Below are 12,386 nucleotides of genomic sequence, written 5' to 3'. Positions count from 1 at the left end.
CTCCATCTACTTGTGATTTCTCTCTGTCAAATAAATAAATAAAATCTTAAAAAAAAAAAAAGTTGTGCTGGGGCACCTGGGTGGCTCAGTTGGTTAAGCGACTGCTTCCAGCTCAAGTCATGATCCTCGAGTCCTGGGATCGAGTCCCACATCGGGCTCCCAGCTCCACAGGGACTCTTCCTCTCCCTCTGATCTTCTACTCTCCCACACTCTCTCTCTCAAATAAATAAAATCTTTAAAAATAAATAAATAAAATTTTAAAAACTTAAAAAGTTGTGCAGGAAAAATAAAAGTACATTACTGCCTGGTTCAGTTATAAATACAATTTATACACACTATAATGCAAGTGACCTAAACAATATGATGTGTAACTATACTGGGAGTATGTGGTTGTGGAAGGCGTGTGTATGTGAGGTGGAGGGGAGAGTAAAAAAAACAACTAAATCTTCCATGGTAGAAAGTCAAAGAACAATACATAAACCAAAAGCTCAATCGACAGTACCTGCATGCTATTTAAAGACATGGAGGGACACCTGCATGGTGCAGTTAGCTGAGCCTCCAACTCTGGTTAAAACAGAATGACCTGTGTTTTCTCCAACTAAACCCTAGCCTATACAGGTATGAACAGGTAACTGACAAAGGAAGAAGTTTAAATGGCTAATACACAAATGAAAAGATGCTCGGTTCACTAGTAACTAGGCAAATGTGATTAAGTAAAACCACAATGGGGGCGCCTGGGTGGTTCAGTGGGGTAAGTGTGGACTCTTGGTTTTGGCTCTGGTCATGACCTTAGGATCATAGGATCAAGCCCTGCGTCAGGCTCCAAGCTCAGCGTGAGGTCTGCTTGAGACTCTTTCCCTCTCTCCCTCTCTCTGCCCCTGTGCTCATGCACTATCTCTCTCCCTCAAATAAATATATCTTTAAAAATAAAAATAGGGGGCACCTGGGTGGCTCAGTGGGTTAAGCCTCTGCCTTCGGCTCAGGTCATGATCTCAGGGTCCTGGAATCGAGCCCCACATTGGGCTCTGCTCATCAGGGAGCCTGCTTCTTCCTCTCTCTCTCTCTCTCTCTCTCTGCCTGCCTCTCTGCCTACTTGTGATCTCTCTCTCTCTGTCAAATAGATAAATAAAATCTTAAAAAAAAAAAATCACAGTGAGATAACATTTCATGACCATCAGACTGGCAAAATATAAAAATGTTGGTGAGACTATAGATGACCGGGAAGTCTCATGTACCGATATGGTAATGTAAATTGTTGAAACCACTCCAAAGAGCAATTTGGCAATAACTAGAAAAGTTAAAAATGCTTGCACCATCAGGCCAGTTCTACTCTTAGAGATAACCTGTGTTTAAGAAAATTGTCCACTTGGGGGCGCCTGGGCGCCTGAGTCTACTTGGCTCAGTCTGTTGAGCGGAAGGCTCCGCTGGGGTCACGATTCCAGCGTCCTGGGATAAAGTCCCACATCTGGCTCCTTGCTCAGCAGTGAGCCTGCTTCTCTTTTTTCCCTGCCTGCCACTCTGTTTACGTGTGCTCTCTTTCGATCTCTCCGTCAAATAAATAAATAAACTCATAAACAAAAAAAAGAAATTCTCCTCCTATACACAAGGAATGGAGACAAGAATGTTCACTGCAGGGGCGCCTGGGTGGCTCAGTGGGTTGGGCCGCTGCCTTCGGCTCGGGTCATGATCTCAGGGTCCTGGGATCGAGTCCCGCATCGGGCTCTCTGCTCTGCAGGGACCCTGCTTCCTCCTCTCTCTCTCTGCCTGCCTCTCTGCCTACTTGTGATCTCTCTGTCAAATAAATAAATAAAATCTTAAAAAAAAAAAAAAAGAATGTTCACTGCAGCACTGCTGATAATGAAATTAGAAACAACCTAGATGACCATCAACAAAAGAATGGGTTATTAACTGGTAATATATCCATACCATGGAATTCTCAACAACAGTGAAAATGAACAAACTACAAATTCATATATCATAATGGGTAGCCTCATCAACACTGTAAGTAAAAATATATTATTATAATATAAAAATAATATATATAATATATTACATAATATATATATGTATTAAAAATTTTGTGAACATGATCAACAGTAAATTCAGGATGGTAGCAACCTCTGGAAAGGGAAGCAGAGAAATGGAATTGAGGACAGATCAAAAGGGACTTAATGGGATCTGAAGCTGTCTTGTTTTGAGCTACACTTCTAATTTTGAGATAGAGATTCACGTGCAGTTATAATAAATAATAAACTGGTTCCATGTACCCTTTACCCAATTTCCTCAATGGTAACATCTTGCAAAACTCTTAACACAATCTCACAGCCAGGATACTGGCACTGATACAAGCAAGACACAGCTCATTTCTATCACAAGGACCCCTCATGTTCCCTTTTCACTCACTTCCCTCCAGCTCCATCCCATCCTTAACCCCTGGCCATCAGGAATCTGTTCTTCACTTCTGTCATCTGGTCATTTCAAGAATGTATGTGAATGGAATCATTACAGTGTGTCACCTCTGGGCACCGACTTTATTCAATCAGCATAATGTCCTGGAGATTCCTGTAAATTGTTGCATGTATCAGTAGTTCGTTACTTTTTATTGCTGAAGTAAGAGAAGTCCTATTTGCTTAAAAATAATGAAGCACAGAGGACAAAACTGTTAAAATTAAATAAAGCGAGGTGGTAAGAACATGGTATTTGTTTCACTGTTCTTTGTTCTTTTCTGGATGGGTAAAATATTTCCTAATATTTTAAGTGGCACACAGCCCATTCAAACTTGTACTTGGCTATTTAGGGTTATTCAGAACCAGGCCTCAGCCTCCTGCCCAGACCCTACACACTCAGAGACAGAGGAGCACCCATTCGCCTGGTGTCCTTCACTATTCCTCACAATACTGATGATACTTGCATATATAAATGTCCTTTGGGAGGGACTAGTAGCAGCAGAAGTTTCTGTCGTGGGCCATAAGCGCTGACCTGATCAGATGATCTGTAAACTGAATGGGGAGAGCAAAGGGCCTAGAAAGATCCTGGAATGCATCTGTCTGATGCACAGCTCTGTTCCAGCTCTTGAACACTGCCCGCGGCCTGCTGACCTGTCCCTGGCCTGAGTCGCTGACACTCACCCCCCTGTGCACAGTAGGTTCTCTAGAAAGATCCCAACAGGCTTTCAGGAGAGCTACTCAGGTTCCACTACTCAGAACTATTGCTAAACAAACAAAAAGCACATTCTACAGAGAACTGCTAAATATTTAAAATAGCATTAATTTGCACTTAGGTTAACTGCAAGCTAGACCTCCAAGCTGGCCTGGCAAAACCTCCCTGTAAGAGTATTTTGTCATCTCTTAGTTTATGGTCTGTGTAATGGAAAGAAACATACTTTTATTTCTTTAAAAATATTATACATTATTTGGTATTGAAAAGGAATGAAGTCCTATGGATATGTGCTTTAACACAGATGAATCTTGAAAACATTATGCTAGGTCAAAGCAGTCAGTCACAAAGGACCACATATTTTATGATTTGACTTATATGAAATATCCAGAATAGGCAAATCTATATAAAAGTAGATCATCGGATTCCTAGGCTAACGGGCTAGGGTATGGAGTGTGGTGGCTACTGGGCACAGGGTTTCTCTTGGGGGTGGCGAAAATGTTCTAAATTTATTGTGGTGATACTTGCACAACTCAGTGAATATACTAAAAACCACTGATTTGTATACTTTCAGTGGGTGAAGTATATGAGTAAAGCCATTAATCAGAAAAATATTATATAGTATTAACTGCTGGCAGAGGTGTGGGAGAAATTGGATCGCTCAGACATCACTGGTGGGAATGCAAAAATGGTACAGCCACGGCAGAAAACAGCTTGTCAGTTTCTTTTAAAAAGAAACCTACACTTACTAACAATCATAACTTCGGGCATCTATTCCAGAGAAAGAAAACTTATGTCCATACAAAAATGTGTCCACAAATGCTTACAGAAGTTTTATTTGTAATTGCCAGACCGGAAACAATCAAAATGTTGTTTTAATAGGTGTGTTTAACAGGTGAACGCTTTAGGGACACTTGGCTGGTTTAGTCGGTAGAGCATATAAGTACTCTTAATCTCAGTGTCATAAGTCCGAGCCCCATGTTAGGTGTGGAGCATACTTTAAAAATAATTAAGAAGAGGGGGCGCCTGGGTGGCTCAGTGGGTTGAGCCGCTGCCTTCGGCTCGGGTCATGATCTCAGGGTCCTGGGATCGAGTCCCACGTCGGGCTCTCTGCTCAGCAGGGAGCCTACTTCCCTCTCTCTCTCTCTGCCTGCCTCTCTGTCTACTTGTGATCTCTCTCTGTCAAATAAATAAATAAAATCTTCAAAAAAAAAATTAAGAAGAGGTGAATGCTTTAAAAGAAAGAAAGGGGGCACCTGGGTGGCTCAGTGAGTTAAGCCGCTGCCTTTGGCTCAGGTCATGATCTCAGGGTCCTGGGATCGAGTCCCGCATCGGGCTCTCTGCTCAGCAGGGAGCCTGCTTCTCTCTCTCTCTGCCTGCCTCTCTGTCTACTTGTGATTTCTCTCTGTCAAATAAATAAATAAAATCTTTAAAAAAAAATTAAAAAATAAAATAAAATAAAGAAAGGGTAGATCCATTACAACTGAATACCCAGAAATAACACGGATTGAATTATGCATAAATCGTGATAGCCCGAAGGGCGTTTGAGGGTATTACACGGCCTGAAAAAAAAAAACAATCTTAAAAGGTCATGTATGATTCCATTTATGTCACGTACAACATTATAGAGACAGAGAACAGATTAGTGGTCACCTGGCTAGGGATGAGGGTGAAGGGCAGGTGAGTGTGACCATAAAGAAACAACACCAGGGAGAGCTTTGTGGTCCTAGAATAATTTTGTGTCTTTTTTTTTTTTTAAGATTTTATTTATTTATTTGAGAGAGAGAGCAGAGGGCTAAACTGATTTTAGTTCTAAATTGCCTATCAGGGGGACTCCTGGGGGGCTCAGCGGTTAGGTGTCTGCCTTTGGCTCAGGTCATGACCCCAGCGTCTAGGGATCAAGCCCTGCATTGGGCTCCCTGCTCAGCAGGGAGCCTACTTCTGCCTCTGCCTGCTGCTCCCCCTGCTTGTGCTCACTCTCTGACAGATAAATAAATAAAATCTTTTAAAAAAATTGCCTATCATGGGACATGAAAGAGATCCCAGGACTGAGCATGACTGGACTACAAGGAAAGCCATGTTTCCCAAGCTTGTTCTCTGAGATAAGCCTCCTTATCAACCCAGACCAGGAAATAGAACAGGGACACCCAGCCTGCTCTCCCAGGCTTTTGGGCAGTACTTGTCCATACAGAGCTGCAAAGATAGTGGATAAGTTAAGCTATGTAATCTTTTGTTTTTAACTTTTTATTTTGAAATACTTACAGACAGGTACAAGACTTACAGACTCACTCAACAGGAAGTAGCAAGGATAGTACCAGATTTTCTGTGCACCTTTCACTAGGGTACTCTGATGGTTACCTATTATTTAAATATAGCACAATATTGGCATCAGTCTACTATTCGTGAATGATTGTTTCTATGCCATTTTATCACATGTTAGATTTGTGTAACTACCACCTCAGTTAAGACGTAGGACTACGGGTACCGGATGGCACAGTCCATTAAGTGTCTGGCCCTTGATTTGGGCTCAGGTCATGATCTCAGGGCCGTGGGATCAAACCCCTTGTCAAGCTCCATGCTCAGTAGTTAGTCTGCTTGGGGTTCTCTTCCTTCCCTCTCCCTCTGCCCCCCACCTCATATAAAAGTAAACAAATCTTAAAAAAAAAAAAGAGAGAGAGAGAGAAAGAAAGAGAAGAAAAACAAAGGGAGGAAATGCCTATAGAAAGAAGAGTGGCTACAGTGGAGTCCTGCCTGACATTCCTGGTTTATATAGACATACTGAATAGTCCAGGAGAGAGGTCCTGTACGAAGAGCTCCCAAAACTCTAACAACCCATAAGGATCAGAGATTGACAAAGTCATGAGAATAACTTCCAAAGTTCTGCCCCTACTATGATTGCCGTGTATATTTTAAGATTGATGTTCAGAAAAAGTAAGATACAGGCACAATATTTGATGGCTTTGCTCTCGTCTTCTTAGTTCTTAAGAGGGACTTTAAGAGGCACTGTAAAGGCTTGGAGTCCACACTCTAGAGCCAGAAAACCCAATCTTAAATTCTGATTCAGCAATCAGTCAGCTGGCTTTCCTGGGATAATTATTAACCTCCTTTACAGGGTGATTATAAAATTTCATAAGATAATCCATGTAGGGGTGCCTGGGTGGCTCAGTGGGTTAAAGCTTCTGCCTTTGACTCACGTCAGGATCCCAGGGTCCTGGGATCAAGCCCTGCATCGGGCTCTCTGCTCAGCAGGGAGCCTGCTTCCTCCTCTCTCTCTGCCTGCTTCTCTGCCTACTTGTGATCTTTGTCTGTCAAATAAATAAATAAATCCTTAAAAAAAAAAAAAGATAATCCATGTAGAGTATCTAACAGAGTACAAGGTAAGCTCGCAAAAATTTTAACAGTTGCTTCGTCACTATTGTTGTTTCACCGTAAAGGATAGCACTACCATGGATCCAATGGGTCAAGACATTATCTAAGGACACTTCGCTGATCATATTCAAGCCGAAGGTGAGAACAGCTGATCATGATAATAATAATAAGTAATAGGAATGACACACTAGAGCCTGACTCAGAATGCAGCAAACACCAAGAAATGGAGCTAAGGATTGAGGGACCATGAAACTGAGCCCTGATGCCATTACCCAGTCCAGCCATGATGGAGACTGACTGCCTTTAGGTGTTTTGTTTGTTTGTTTTAATTAGATCTGGGGGAGAGGGAGAGACTCTTGAGCTAATTCTAACATGGGGCTCAATCTCACGACCCTGAGACCGTGACCTGAGCCAAAATCAAGAGTTGGATGCTTAACCAACTGAGCCACCCAGGCATCCCTGCCTTTGGATTTTCTTAGGAGCTAATATATTTTCTTCCCCCATCCTCTTTAGCCTTAGCCATTTGAGGATTCTGCCACTTGAGTAAAAGAGATGGTCCCTCAGCCTTTATAAAGGGAAACAGAGATCACTGGGATCCAGGATAGATCAAAACAAAACAGAATAACAGTTAATTGAAGACTATCCTCATTCTCTTACTGAAAGGCAACTAGGCCAGTGGATCAAAGGAATGCTGTATACTAGTGTAACCAGCCCAGCAAGGTGCTGATGTCTTTCCAAGCAGTCTCTCTAAGGAGCAAGATGTGGGTGATAGAGGCTGAGAGCTGGGGGGATGGGGGTGGAGGGGACCATAGTAGAGTAATATGAACTAAAAACTGATAAAACTAGGGACGCGTGGGTGGCTCCATCAGATCAAATTGCCAATGACACGGTAACAAGTGGAGGCTGACTAATATAATCATACACAATTCTTGAGAGACACCACAATGTTTAAGATCGGGCGTGGGGGAGAGAGAGCAACTCCCCTTGGGTTTTATATAAGGGGAATTGTAGTGTCTATACTCTTTTTGGTCTGGCTTCTTTTTCTTTTCAGCAAGATTATTTCGAGATCTATCTGTGTGTCAGTAGTTAATTACTTTTTTTTTTTTTTTAAGATTTTATTTATTTATTTGACAGACAGAGATCACAAGTAGGCAGAGAAGCAGGCAGAGAGAGAGAGGAGGAAGCAGGCTTCCCTGCAGGCTCCCCAAGCCTTTGGCTTGGGTCATGATCCCAGTGTCCTGGGATGGAGCCCTGCATTGGGCTCCCTGCTCTGCTGGGAGTCTGCTTCTCCTTCCTTCTGCTCTTGAAACCCCCCTTAAAACAAAACAAAACAAAACAAAACAAAACAAAAAAAACTGAAAAAACTACATAATTCAAAGAACACTGGTTAATTTCAACCTCTGTGATCTGCCCAGTTTAAGGATATCCAGCAGTTCCTTTAATGCTTTCCATCTCTAAGACCACCTGAGTCTAAATCTCTACCACCTTTCTCCTGGACAAGTATAATGGCATCCTGATTAAATTCATAGCACCAGTGGGGAGTGAGGCACAGGTCATGGTCCCAGCATCCTGGGATCAAGCCATACCTCGGTCTCCCTGCTCAGCGAAGCCTGCTTCTCCCTCTCCTACTCCCCCTGCTTGCGTTCCCTCTCTTGCTAAGTCTCTCCTTGTCAAATAAATAAAAATCTTTAAAAAAAAAAAAAAACCTGACTGCTTTACTTCTTGCTTGAAACCCACTTCCAAAGAAGCACTCCTTTCCCCCAAGAACTATTTCTCTTATCCTATTTGTTTTACTGGTTCATTCAATAAAGGGTAAACTCCACAAGGAAAGGGATCATGTCTATTTAAAAAAAAAAAAAAAAAGATTTTACTTATTTGTCAGAGAGAGAGCACCGCCAAAAGCAGAAGGAGCAGCAGGCAGAGGCAGAGGCAGAAGCAGGCTCCCCACTGAGCAGGGAGCCCAACGTGGGTCTCAATCCCAGGACCCTGGGATCACAACCTGAGCCAAAGAAGGCAGAGGCTTAACTGACGGAGCTGCCCAGGCACCCTAGTCCCTAGGTGACTCTGATGCAAGTAGTCTGTAGATTACTTCTTGGGAAAATTCTGCTTTTAATCTCAATCTACTACAGAAATGTTGAAAGAATGAAGGCAGCAAGTCTGGAGGTAGAAACATGAAAGAGGTCCACAGGCTGCGTTCAAATAAGGAAGAGCCTTGGCCTAAGAGAGTATGTTTGCTCTATGCCATCCTATGAGCACCAAATGTTTAGAATCTAAAGGTCAAATTAGGGAAAACTTTCTAGGAGTACCTGGCTGGCTCAGTTGGTAGAGCACGCAACTCTTAATCTTGGGGTCCTGAGTTCAAGCCCCACGATGGATGTAGAGCTTACTTTAAAAAAACAAAACAGGGACACCTGGGTGGCTCAGTCGGTTAAGTGACTGACTCTTGATCTTAGCTCCGGTCTGATCTCAGGGTCGTGAGTTCAAGCCTGTGTTGGGCTCCCCATAGGTGTGGAGCCTTTAAAAAAACAAACAAAAAACCAACTTTCCAACAGAGCTACTGTAAAACAAAATCAGGCCACAGAGCCAGGAAGGGAAGGAACTTGCCAAAGTCACTGAACTTGCAGAAAAAGGATTTCTCTGGGTTGAGAAATGACTGGCTCAAGGGGAGGCAGACAGGGGGCAAGAGACTTCACACACAATCTCTGTTTCTGAGGAAGAACTCTCCTTTATAAACACCTGGAGAGGCATGTAACCCAGCAGACAGGTAATTTGTGTCTCAGCCCAAACTAAATAGCAGCTATTTGCCCTAAGCCATATTTCCCTGACTCTATTTGCAAGGCCTAAAATAGCAGAGAAAGAAAACAACACGGTATTTTTTTTTTTTTTTTAAGAGCAATTCTTTTTATAGGCAAGCAGGCCTGCCCAGGCCCTGTCCTCACAATTTTGGATCTGCAGATTTTAAAACTCTTAAGCCTGGGGCGCCTGGATGGCTCAATCAATTAAGCATCTGCCTTGGGTTTGGGTGGCGGTCCTAGGGTCCTGGTATCCAGCTGGGTGAGGGATCTGCTTCTCCTTCTCCCTCTGCCCCTCTCCCCTTGTGGGTGCATGCATGCTCTCTCTCTCCATAAATCATATAAATCAATAGTAATAATAATAAAAACTCCTTAGCCTGTCAGTAAACAAGCTATAGGCTTTGGACAATCGAGCTCAACAAACACTATTTTGCTTCAGTTAGAGCACTCAAACACACACCCCCATCGGTTAAATAAAAAGCCATTTATTTGATCTAGAACACAGTCAACCAAGGCTCTGTTTACCACAACAAGCTGCTGATCCAAGAGGGATGAGAGCCAACTGCCAGCAACTCCTGTACCCCGGCCAGAACTCGGCCAAGCCCACATCACCTGGCAAGACTGGGTGTTGCTCAGGTCCCCTCATCACCTTCCTCTTTCCTCTCATTTAGAAACAAGCTATGCAGGTGCCAGTTCCATTCAAAAGAGGCAAGCAAGGCCCAGTAAACAGTCCTTGTTAGAATGTCTGGTGGCTTCTCCTCTCAGCCACCTTAGGCCAAATATTGACGTGGTGCACTGCTGTACTTTTGTTTAGATGATCATCGCTAAGATTGTGCTGTCGCTTTGAGTCATTATAGGGTTCTCTTTATAGTTTCAGGTTTACAATGTTTTTTTTTCTTTTGTTTGTTTGTTTTTAAAGATTTTTTATTTATTTATTTGACAGAGAGAGATCACAAGTAGGCAGAGAGAGGAGAGGAGGAAGCAGGCTCCCTGCTGAGCAGAGAGCCCGATGCGGGACTCGATCCCAGGACCCTGAGATCATGACCTGAGCCAAAGGCAGCGGCTTAACCCACTGAGCCACCCAGGCGCCCCTCAGGTTTACAATGTTTTTAATTTTGTGTTTTATTTCAGAGACAGCCCAATGTCTTCCATGTCATCATCTCTCCTAACTGGCACAGCTGCGAGCCACTGGGCTCGGTGCACCTGCACGCTCACTGAGCACTCCCTATGTGCCAGACACTGGGATCAGCATTCATTCTTAAGGCGGACAATAACTTGAAGGAGGAGGCAGACAATTTCATCTTTATTTTACAGATAACGCCGGGCTTGGGACTGAAACTAATACTGCACTAGATAAGTGAACTAACTTGAATTTTTTAAAAATCTGTAAAGAAAAAAAAAAGAACAAGAGAGCAAAACACTAGGCCTTGGAGAGGTTAAACAGTGTGTCCAAGATCACCCAGCTAGCGAGGTCAGAACACTGGATTGACAGCCGGTACTCGCTTTTCCCCTGGCTGCCTCCCTTTAAAAAGAGCAAAAAATTGCTCTTGAGAGCACAGGCTGAGTGCCAGCCTTCCGGTCACTCCTTACAGCAGAATGCTTCGTGTCAAATCTGAAACGGTGTGCAGGGTCATGTGTGAACCCCTCTGTAGGAAGGGATCCAGGTGTCTAAGGGGTCCAGAATCCCAAGAAGGTGAAGCCCGTGGGCAGGCTGCTGTTTCTCCATTCCCCTGCAAGTTCTGCTCACTCACTGTGCCCAGAGCACTGAACCCCCGGGAGAGCCCGACACTCAGGCTTCTGGTCTCAGCTCTGGCACTTTTCTGCGGGTCCTTGGCCAAAGCAGCGCAACATAGGGACTTCGAATTTCCTTTCTCTTCCCCCAACCCCCGCCCGTAGTAATAATTATACTTTCCTTGGCAAGGATCCTTTAACACTGTTTGTATTTTTCTGTTGTTTCAACCTATCGATTCTTATTAAAAGTCACCCCAAATCCTACACTGAAGCGGGCAGAGATAAACAAACCGACGCAAGAAATAATAGTTTTTTTCCAGACCACCTTACCTCTCTAGGCCTTATCTGCCCACCTGTAAAAGGTCACGTGGATCAGGTTGCTTGCATTTCCGTGCGGCCCCAGGACACAAGGCTCCACCGCGCCACCTGGACCCGGGCGTCGCGGCTCTCGGCGCCCCACACCTTCCAGCTCGGCAGGCAGCGGCGGCGGCTTTCCCGCGCCGCTCGGCGCCCGGCCCGTCCACCCCGCCCCTCTCCCGGGGCGCACCCCCCGCGCGGAGCTCGGGCGCACCCGAACCGCCGCAGAGGCAGGAGAGACGCCCCTCTCTCCGACACGCGCCCCACCTGGGCCTGGGCGCCGCGGGTCCCACGGAGGGCGCGGCTCTGCCCACGCTGCGTGCGTGCGCGCGGCGGAGGGCCGGCCCGTTCGCGCGCCTTTGTCAATTGTCTGCGGCCAGGTTGTTTTCCACTTGCCGCGCCCGGGTCCCGGCCCGGCCCGGGGTGGCCCTGGCCCGCCGCCAGCGCCGAGAGTTGCCGCGGCTCTGAGCGCTGCGCCGCGGGGGAGGGCGGGTGCCTTCCCGTGCCTTCCCGCTCAGCCGCCTGCTCCCCCGATCTCGGCGCCCCCAAAACACCGGCCAGTGCTTAGGCCACCTGGTGGGAATGTTGACCCCTGGATCACTGACAATCTGTGTATCCGTGGCTCTGCCCAAAGCACCAGATGTTAGGGCTGGACTTCGATTTCATTCCCAGGGTCCGCTGCCCAGGACCTCTGGGTTCTTACCCAGCTCTCCCACGAGCTCAATCTCAGACAAATCTGCCAGTCTCCTTGCACCCCAGTCTCCTTTCCTGTGATAGAAAGCTGTACGTCCACTCTCTCCCTGCTGTGAAATAGGACACTGTTCTAGGCCCTAAGTAGGTCCCCGCCCCCTTGGGGGGCGGGGCGGTGATGGGTGAGGTTGGTCGGACACTTAGAACATTGACATTGAAGAGTGAAAATCGCTATGAAAAAGTGTCGTATCGGGGAAGGCAAACCTTATTTGTGGGATCGGCAATCAACTA

At 45.3% G+C, this 12,386-nt stretch overlaps 1 protein-coding gene across 4 annotated transcripts in view; it reads right to left on the bottom strand.

Moving 5' to 3' along the window:
• The window catches only part of ARHGEF37 (Rho guanine nucleotide exchange factor 37), a 73,446-nt gene extending 61,294 nt beyond the window's left edge, over positions 1 to 12,152 (bottom strand). For 2 of the 4 annotated variants that reach the window (XR_009407400.1, XM_059417138.1), the window contains exon 1: positions 11,402 to 11,655. The gene's annotated coding sequence lies outside the window, so the exon portion shown is untranslated. The other 2 variants (XM_059417140.1, XM_059417139.1) reach the window with 2 other exon arrangements.
• Between the last annotated feature and the right edge of the window lie 234 nt (positions 12,153 to 12,386).

Source organism: Mustela nigripes, chromosome 12 (genome assembly GCF_022355385.1).
Source record: "Mustela nigripes isolate SB6536 chromosome 12, MUSNIG.SB6536, whole genome shotgun sequence".
Lineage (NCBI taxonomy): Eukaryota > Metazoa > Chordata > Mammalia > Carnivora > Mustelidae > Mustela > Mustela nigripes.
This window is presented reverse-complemented; position numbering and strand designations above follow the sequence as displayed.